The sequence below is a fragment of the Microtus ochrogaster genome, assembly GCF_000317375.1.
Source record: "Microtus ochrogaster isolate Prairie Vole_2 chromosome 14 unlocalized genomic scaffold, MicOch1.0 chr14_random_1, whole genome shotgun sequence".
NCBI lineage: Eukaryota > Metazoa > Chordata > Mammalia > Rodentia > Cricetidae > Microtus > Microtus ochrogaster.
The window spans coordinates 13,210,463-13,221,147 of record NW_004949096.1 but is presented as its reverse complement, the minus strand read 5'-3'; positions in this window follow the sequence as shown (position 1 = coordinate 13,221,147).

Genomic DNA, 10,685 nt, shown 5'->3' with positions numbered 1-10,685 from the left:
AAAAATAGAAGCTCAATTTATTAAGAAAATCAGATCATATAAAATTTAGTTAATGTTATTGATGGTTCTTTGAACTCAGACCATTTAATTCAAGTAAAAAATTAACTATAAGTAAGGAAACGACTTGCAAATAAGTAAACATTTAGGTAATAAGGAACAATATGGGGTTCTTTTGGTAATTATATTGTTCATTTATAACATTACAAGTTTAAGAGGAATATTAATTCAGTTAAATTCTGAACACATGTTAGTCAGAATGTACTAGTGAGAAAGCAGTAGTTAAGACAAGGTTGTTATTATAATACTAAAACTATTAAACATAAATAGCTAAATTCGAAAGTTGGAGTTAAAAGAGGCCCTGATTAAAAAAAAAACAAACAAACAATCAAAAAAACTTACATTTGTGGCAATCTGGGCTCTCATATTCATTAATGTGCCCTGTGAGAAATAATGTAAGCTCTTCTGTCATCAATTTATCATTTGCAAAAATACCTCATACAAAAAAGATTATCTAATTTAGAATACTATGAAGTACCTGGTCCACTGAATAAACTTCAGATGTTAGTCATTTTATAACTCATAGATCCTACTTGCTTGACAATCCCAAATAAAAGTTTTAGCAGAATTTGTTGTTTTAGCAGAACTTGTTGTTCTAACTCCTGGACAGTTGTCCACATTTTGTCTACTTTGAGTTTTAAATAAATACATTAGGTGGACATAGATATTAAATCTTTCTGAGTGAAGAGTCCAAAAAACTCAGCTAACTGAAAGAATAAAATTGGAAATGTAGTTTGACTCCACATTCAGTTCTTTCTCTGTTCTAATGATAATGTATTTAAATATTTGAACTCGTCAGAAAGGAAAACCCTAAAATGAGTCTGTGTCTGCATCAGACAAAGCTTTTTATAGGTGGGAAATGCCAATCAATGCACTGTTACTGAACTATAAAAAAGGTAGGCTAGAGAAATGACTTCTAGAACACTTAGTTGGAGCAGTTTAAGCTAGATGTCCAGTAATCTTTTTTTTTTCCTATACTTTGCATCTACCCCCTCATTAATTTGGCTTCAACGTCAAAAACTAAACCACAGCTCACATTTGCAAAATGACTATGAATAGCGGCAATTACCATCACTTTTATAATTCAAAAATGCAATAGAACAAAGACTTAAGGCTTATGAATCTATGGCCCAACTTAGATTATGTATTCAAGACTGACTTGTCTGTGGTTATGAGTAGAATCCCAGACTTATAAAAACAGGATGTGTGACAGATTCCTAAAAAGCATTTGAATGATAAGGGTAAGAGGAAAGCACTTATGCGAACCAACCAGCAAACACAATGTGTTATTTCCAGGAGAATCAAGGGTAGAAATCAGCTTATTGATTCCACTGTGGCATCATTGATACAGGTAGAAGTTTATCAAATGAGATTTTATTATTTTTTACCTACTTTGGATAGGGAATTCAAAGCAATAAGTGTTTAGAAATAATGAGTGTAAATGTAGTGTTCAAACAAGAAATCTCAAAAAGAAAACCTATCATCAATTTGTTTCACTAATGAAGAGTTTTTAAACCCCATTCATTAAAAAGAACATCTCTACTGCCAAGAGATTGCAGCTGTGCACAAGAGGATTCAATTCCCCTCAGCCTGGTGCATCCTCAGAAGAACTTCAGACTGTGTTGCAAAGGATCCATTACTTTTAGGAATAAAGTGGAGAAAACATAGCTGTATTCTCGATCATACAGGAACTATCATATGATTATCCTTTATTAATATCTTTATGATTCTTCATGAACATGTAATGTTCATAAATAGATAAATCCTTCTACCACTTAAAAAGTGAGGTGAGAAAATAAGGACATCATCAATATGTGTTTAACATGAAAACTTCTGCCAGTCTTTCATTTCACTTTTCACAAGAACAAAACAATTTAAAAGCATGGGAGAGTCTAATCATTTCATCAGAACATGATTAACCCATTTTTCTGATCTATGTTAGCCATGTGGCTCAGTACCTTTTTTTGGTGGGGCAGATCACATCCTGCTGCTTTGGTGGTCTGGGCAGGAGTGGGAGGTATCAACTTCCTCCTTCCCAGAATTTTCCTGTTCTCTTTGCATCATTTCTACTTCCTGTCTGGTTTTCCTGCCTATACTTCCTGCCTGGCCAATCAGCGTTTCTTTAAAACATGATTGACAGAATACAGACAATTCTCCTGCACCAGAAAGTCATTGATTTATTAAGGCATAGTTTTCCCACTCTATTCTATGCAATCTTCCTAATTACAACTTTAGAAAACATAAAACCCAAGGGTCTTTCCTCATACAACTTCCACCCTAATAGATGACTAATTGAACATTTTCTTAAAACCAACAACAACAACAACAACAAAAACAGCTACACAGAAATTAATTTTGGTTTTGGTATCAGATTATCTCTGCTACACAAATTCAGATTTGTCACTGTGCCACTGTAAGAAATGGATTATGTATAAGCACTTGCATAAGGGTGCAGAAAAAATTTCAAGCAATAATGGAGTAGATAATGTGGGGTCCAATAGCCATAACTTTCCAGTTGACTTAACAGGCTGCTGCTTGAGGTTCTGTACAAACACTTGGAGAACACAGTTCAAGTTGCAGATCCTTTGTGCTTGCTTCTGTGAGTTTACAGTCATTACTTCTAAAGAGTTGCAAGAAAATAAATGGAACAGATAAAACAATAGCCCAATTTTAATGTAGAAAACTAAGAAATATCATTTAATTATTAGCTTATTTTCTTTATTTTACAAAGGATAAAACAGGTCAAATTGCAAACCATAGCTCTTCATTCCTTTGTTTCCGGTTCTCTAATTCCTTATGCTCCATCAAAACAGAGTTAATTAAAAAAAAAATAACCTGGTAGATTTTAAGAGTTAAGGTCACTGTGATCCCAAATTGATTTTCTTTTGATTAAGAATACCTATAAATATGTGTTTGCTTAGAATACTGGAAGAGCCTTGATCCAAAAAAAAGGGGGGGGGGCAAGTTACACTTTTTGTCAGATAAGCTGCATGTAGACACAACAAATATTTATTGATACAGTATTACTACCATATGCTGACAGGCACCTCATCTGTTGCCATAACGTAGCTACTTGATAATGCATGATGAGCATGCATATACAGGGGATATGTAGTGAATGTTTCCATTGACTACCAAGAATGAGAGAACTGAACCACACTGTATCTCTATGTGTAAGCTTTTGAATAACCTCCATACTTATTTCCAAAATGGTTGTACTAATTTATTTAAGATTCTTTATGATTTTCCACCACACATTCTTGCTTAGCTAGTAATAATGTTACAGGTTGAAGCCACAAAACTTTGGTAGTTTTGTTTCCTTGATGGTAGTTTTTCTATGTGGGCAAAAAAGGAATCTCAATATATTTTTGATTTGCATTGCCCTTTTGGCAAAAGACACTGAACATGTTTTATACATATTTATTGGTCATTAGTATTTCTTTATTTGAATTATGTCTGCTTAGTTTATTTGCATGTATTTTGATTGATTTCTCTATTCTGTGGTGTTTGGTCCTTCTAGTTCTTCTTGTTGCATATGTACACAATGGAACATTATTTACCTCATAATTCCATAGGGAGTGACACTATTAGGAAATATGACTTTGTTGGAGTGGGTATGACCTTACTGGAGGGAGTGTGTCACTTTTGGGGCTGGCTTTGAGGTTTCTAATGCTCAGGTTACTGCCACTGTCTCAGTCATCTTCTTATTCTCAGCTCCAGTACCTTGTCTGTCTGCATACCATCATGCTTTCTGTCATGATGATAAAGGATTGAACCTCTGAAACTATAGGGAGTCATCCCAGCTAAATGGTTTCTTTATATGAGTTGCCAAAGTCATGGTGTCTCTTTACAGCAATAAAAACCCTAACCAAGACAGATGGGAAGAATAAGAAACCATCAGTGTCATGATAACATAACATAAACAAACAAATAGTAAGAACAATGAAAGGCAGGTTTTTCTGACTGTCAGTAACAGGTGAGCACAGAAGGTAAGAAATGATACATAAAACAGGTCTAACCATGGATCTCTAGGAGCTTCCCACTCCCATCTCTTCATTTGTCTGATGTGAACCAAAAGGCACTTCAGTTAATTGTGGTAATTTTGGCTAATGTTTTCAATGTTCTTGCATAAAACTTTGTCATAATTGTGTATATATTTATTCTTGTTATGTATAACAAATGTTTTTTATTGATGTATGGTATTCTTTATGAACATTATGACAGACCCTTATCCTTTACCAAGAACACTATGATAATTTTAAGTTACATTTAAAATACTTGTTAAGTTCCCCATTATACTCTCACCATAAAGAAGGCATTGTCTTTTGGAATTATGGGACAGCCAAAGGGAAAGAATTCCTAAGAAACCAGTGCAAATGGAGGAATAGTCCCAATTCTTGCATCATTTCTCCTCTCATGTTTTCTTTGAGCTTTTCTAAAAGGCATCTACAGCATTATAGATTTTATCTGTTTTATCTATTTGTGAAGCACATAAACACAGGATATGTAAGCCTGACCTAATATTTGGTACTGTAATTGCTTGGGTGGCTTGGCACAATAGCTGGGATATCTGCTGTGCACTGCTTCTAAAAATGCAAACGAGGCAGCCACAGTTTGAGCAGCATATGCTGCTCATTGGCTGCCTGGTTACCCTGACTAAGTTCATTAATATAAAGCATAAACAAAGCCTAGATGACTGGAGCTGGCCATTTTGTTGCAACATATGGTGATGCTGTCCCAGATATTTTTATCCTACTCCCACCCAGATGTTTAGTCTCTTGATATTCATCAGTTTTAGCTGGCAGACAAGGTATTAGAGAATGCCCTTGTGATTTGGGGAGAAATACGGTAGTTTTTTTTTTTTCCAGTACCTTGCAAAAATAGGTGGTGATAAATTAATAAGACACCTAATGCCTTCTTTAAAATTTTTCATATTTTAAATAAAGAGGTAAATCTCTATTAATTTATTGTCATTCCTTCTTCACACTCCCTTGAAATTCTTAACTATCAAGCAAAGTGAAATGTGCCCTCTTTTTCCTCAAAAAGATATATTTATACCAAATAAAATATTTTAGCCAATATGATTTGCTGCCCAAATGATTTACTTAGTTTCCTCTTTAGCTGTACACAATTGAATACAGAGCTCCATTATATTCAAGGAGTGTCAGTGTCAAAGAACACCAACATGAAGAGTATAAGAATAGCACAACAGATAAGTGTGTTGCTGGAATTCTTTCCTCAATGGACTGGCTTCTTAGACTTGTATTAGAGACTGGATTCTCATTGCTTCTACGATTTCCTCATAATATTTTTGTTTAGTTGGCTTTCATGGAATACTGTGTAGACCTCTCCTTTCCTCAGTACTGAGCAGTCGTGTTTCTTCGCATTCCTTGAATTCTCTGTGGATATGAAAATATGTCCTAGATTTGCCTATTTTTGCCTCATTGACAAGGTTAAAGTTATCAATTCTACCAAACAGCAGGAAGACAGAGTGTGCCCTCCATGTAGCCCCAGTCAAAGCTCTAGGGTAGCTGAGAAATCGGCAGTGCTTTAATAGGAAAAGAAACAGTGCTGAGTATAATAGTAATATGCCCTATCCATGTGGAGCTTTTCATCCTAAAATGCTGAGACATTCTGCCAACACCCCTGGCACTAATCCTGAGTGGCATGGATGATTATGAACATTTTGTAGGTGGAGAACCAGGAGAGGGCTGGGCAAGTCACAATCCAAACAAACAGGGTCATAGATGAGTGACATGTTGAATTTTCAACTGTACGGTCAGATGAAAAATTGAGAAAAGAAGTTTAAACTTCTGCTTTCATACATTTTGAACATGGTCATTCTCTCCATTTTGGATTGTAACATTTAGAATTACTTAATCATTCATTCACTGAAGTTTCAAAATTTTATTAATTACTATATTTACTCTATAACTCACAAAGCATTTAAAACTGGCTTTTCCTTCCTCTTTGAAAATATTTCATTTCCAAGATATCTTATAGTCCCATTGTTTTCTAACTAGCTCCTTAGGATCTTTACTTACTCATTCTTTGTGTACTTAGACCAGTATTTTGAAAATATCTTTGTTTTTCAAATGTCACGAATGCATATGTTGTAAAACTGAACACAGACATCCCTCCGGGTTCAATCATGTATGTCAATTACTTCTCTTTTTTTGTGAGTTGTCAATTATTGAGAGATAGCTATGGGCAGTAAGTACATCTCAGTGAATTCACCTCTAAAGATAAAAGTTATCTCACTTTTCATCACTCAGTAATTTTTGGCTGTCCTTCCCCTACTCATCTGATGTTGATGTATGAAGTTTTACATATTTTTCCTGAATGTTGCTTGAGGCTCTGAAAAATTCCTTCTGACAACTTTATTGTCTTTTGAACAATCTCTCCATCCTGATCTCATATAGGATGTGACTAATTCATGTCTTAAAACACATTTTTCTTCTCAGTTTCAGAATAGTAATAGCTATGCAAAGCTATACATTGTTTTTATTTATAATACACAAAGCAGTAAAAAAATCTGTGCCATTAATCAGAAATAAGTTAAAGCATTTAAAAAGCATCAAACTAGGTATTATATATGTACCTATCACAATGTTTAAAGGGTTTGCAGAATTACAAGCTGTGTAATATAAGTGCTAGCTACATAGAATGTGACAAATAAAAGCTAAAATCTAAAAACAGTGTATGAGATGTGGTGTCTATTGTAGATGATTCTGTGTTTTGTAGATATTTGGAGTATACTGTTTCAATACCTCTTTGTTGTACGCTTATCATTGTTTACAATTATTTACACTCATCAGTAAAGAGATTTACTAATTTATTTACTTGTTTGGACAAAAGCACATTGAGAGAACATTTATTCTTTGAATGGCTCAATCAGACTTTTAAAATCAAATTCATGTGATAAATGAGATTAAGGAATTCAGACCGATGTGGGATTCCCTGCTGTATGCTGTGAATATCACTGGTTAATATGGGAACTGCTTTGGGCTTATAACAGATCTACAGGGGAACAGAGTTAGGCAGTGGGGAGAGGGAAATAAACAGAATGAGGGGAGAAAGGAGGCCGAGCCAGGGAGAAGCCATGGAGGCGCCACCGGAGACTGAAACATTGAAACTTTGCTGGTCGGCCATGACCTCATGGTGCTGCACAGATTAATCGAGATGGGTTAAATTAAGATATAAGAGCTAGCAAATAAGAATTTAGAGCTAATGGGCCAAGCAGTGATTTAAATAATATAGTTTCTGTGTGATTATTTTGGGGCTAAGCATCTAGGAACTAACTAGCAGACAGAAAGAAAACACAGAGATATTGAATATTGTTTTGGAAATGGCCAATTTGTCCCAAATGCCCTGCAACCTTTTTCTTTTAAGGTTTCAGGACTTGAACATCTCTGTTTGCTTTTCTGTAAGTCCTGCATTTTCTCTATTTTTTGCTATTGCTGTTAAATTTACACATATGTACACTCTTCATACTGATTATTTCTACTTTCTTCCTCTCTGATACTTCTGTTTTCTCTCCACTGTCTAGTCGGGTGATAGTGGCACACACTTTTGATCCCAGCACTCAAGAACAGGAAATAGATCTACAGTGGTAGTTCCAGGACAACTCAGACTACACAGAGAAATACTGTCTTGGAAAACCAAAAACTCTAGTGGCTTCATGGCCAGTTTTTGTTGTGTGACCCACCAAAATTAAATAGAAATGTGGGCCCACAGGTAAAGATGATGATTCTTCCTGTCTACTGATATCCTACTGATAGCCTATAGTTCAGAAATGTCAAGTTCAATAAACCCTTTCTCTTTCCTTGACTGATTGTTGATATTGATTGTGTTGTGTGGATCAGTTCAGGTAACTACAGATGATCTCGTGATTTAGAACTATTACGATTTAAGTATTATAAGAAAAAATGAATTACTCATTTATTTTAAAGTCATGCACATATTCAAGGTGAACAATTTCCCATTACACAGAGGGAGAAGTATACACAGCTCACATCCCTAAGTAAGAATCTCTTCCAATTGAGAACCACTGAAAAGGAAATTGGTTTTCTCCAATGGAATCTCATTGGGTATACTAACCACAAATAAGAAAGGGCCCCATATGTAAGCCAACACAAAATGCATTCAATTATGCTTTTATACTATTTTTTCTCATATTACTTTGTTTAAACTTTTCTTTGGAGTAGTATTGGTATTTTGGTTGTATATTATGTTAGTGATTTAATTAATACAGTTTCTGTGTGGTTAATTAAGAGTTTCTGTAGACAGCTTCGAATGAACAAGTGACCTCTGACAACAATAACGGGGCATGGAATGAATTCATCTCACCATGTTATTTTCCTATCGCCCACTGTGCCTATTGAACAAGCTAGGGCTACTTGGAATATTTAGATTTTTATAAGTCACTCCACTCTGCTTCAAACTATACTGCATTACTGCTAGAAATGTCTGGGACACTGGTAACCTTTGCCAACAAATTCTCCTTTTCTTTCCCACCTGCTTCTTCTGAGATTCCTGTGGCCCAATGATTTTTGAACTATCCACTCTGATATGAAAACTGAGAAAAATCCAGACTCTTATTGACACTTTCATGTTTGTAAAGCACAACAAAAGTAACCCCAGAATTGGAGATACGAAGCTTTGTTTGCAGCTTCAAATTTGAAGAGGAAGGAAACAAGCTTTGGTTGGTATTAGGCATGCAAACAGAGCCAAGATGAATCAGGGTGCTATTTGTCAAAACACTCTGGAGCTATATGGCACTCGGGAAGTAATGCTAATAAGTGCATAGATTAATAGCTTAGGTCATACATATTTCATGCCTTATACTTAACACTGGAGGAAAAAACAGAAGTAGAAGCTGACATAGCTTTCAAACTTTTACACATCTTACCAATCTAGAGTCATGTTTTAACATTCCTGCAAAAATGGAAAAAAGCTAGCTAAAATCACTTAAAATATGCTCGTCTCTTCTAAATATTTTGTCAACATTGTATAAAATTTGGACTAAATTACTATATTTTCAATTATAAAATGCAAAGAAAAATTTAATATTATTTTTAAGGGAACAGGTCTTGGAGCATCTTAAGAATCCTTACTTATGGAAATTCTCATCTCCTTATGCACTGTTTTGCACATGATGCTAAGGTGATCTGACATTCATATCGAATCTGTAGCCCAATAAACATAGTGTGAGAGGTCATACTGTAAAACAAATAGATATCAAAAGAACTTAAATATTAGTGAAAACGTGAACACCTACCTTTACAAATAGGTGTTAATAACTGACAAAGAAAATTAAACTAATAGTTTGTCCCAGTTAGTGACGTGAATAGATAATACTGTTTGCTGTTGTTATCACAGCTGTTTGAACAACAAAAAACCCCTGCAATTTCGTGAAATGAAATTATCTTATTTAAGAGGTTCACTAACAGAGCTTCTAAGTTCATTATTTTATTAATTTACAAATAAATTTTTTGCATAAATAAATTATATCTTGTATTTGTTTTCACAATGAAAATTTGGAAAGTACTAATTAATCATAATACAAACAGCTTTTTGGTTTGTTTAGCTTTTTTTTTCTTTTTTTGAGATAGATTTTCTCTGTGTAGCTTTGAAGCCTGTCCTGAAACTCACTCCAGAGACAAGGCTGATCTCGAACTCAAGGAGATCCACCTGCCTTTTTTATTTTTTACTTTTTGGTTTTCTCTTATTTTGTTGTCTTATTGCTCTAGTCAGAACTTCAAGAACTATGTTAAATAGATACGGACAAAGGAGACAGCCTTGTCTTATTCCTGATTTTAGTGGAATCGCTTTGAGTTTCTCTCCATTTAATTTTATGTTGGCTGTCAGCTTACTGTAAATTGCTTTTATTATGTTCAGATATGTTCTTTGTATCCCTAACCTCCCCATGACCTCTTCATCCTTATCATAAATGGGTGTTGCATTTGCCCAATGCTTTTTCAGCATCTAATGAGATGATTGTGTGATTTTTTTTTCTTTTTCTGCTTATGTGGTGTATTACATTGATAGATTTTCATATGTAAAACCATCCCTGACTCTCTGTGATCAAGTCAAGTTGATCATGGTGGGTGATATTTTTTGATGTGTTCTTGAATTTGGTTTTACAGTATTTTATTAAGTATTTTTACATCAATGTTCATAATGGAGATTGATCTGTAATTTTCTTTCTTAGTTGAGTCTTTGATTGGGGTATCAGATTAACTGTGGCCTCATAAAAGGACTTTGGAATTGTTGCTTCTGTTTCTATTATGTGGAATAATTTGAGGAGTATAGGTATTAGCTCTTCTTTGAAGTTCTGGTAGAACTCTGCACTAAAACCATAAAACCATTCAGTCCTGGTTTTTTTTTTCTTTTTTTGGGACTTTGGCGATTCCTCCTATTTCCTAAGAGATTGTAGTTATATTTAAATTGTTCATCTTTTCTTGATTTTGATATATGATACCTATCTAGAAAATTGTCCATTCTTTTACATTTTCCAATTTTGTGGAGTACAGGTTTTCAAAGTATGACCTAATGATTCTCCAGATTTCCTCAGTATCTGTCCACCCTTTCATTTTTGATTTTGTTTATTTGGATTTTTTCCTCTG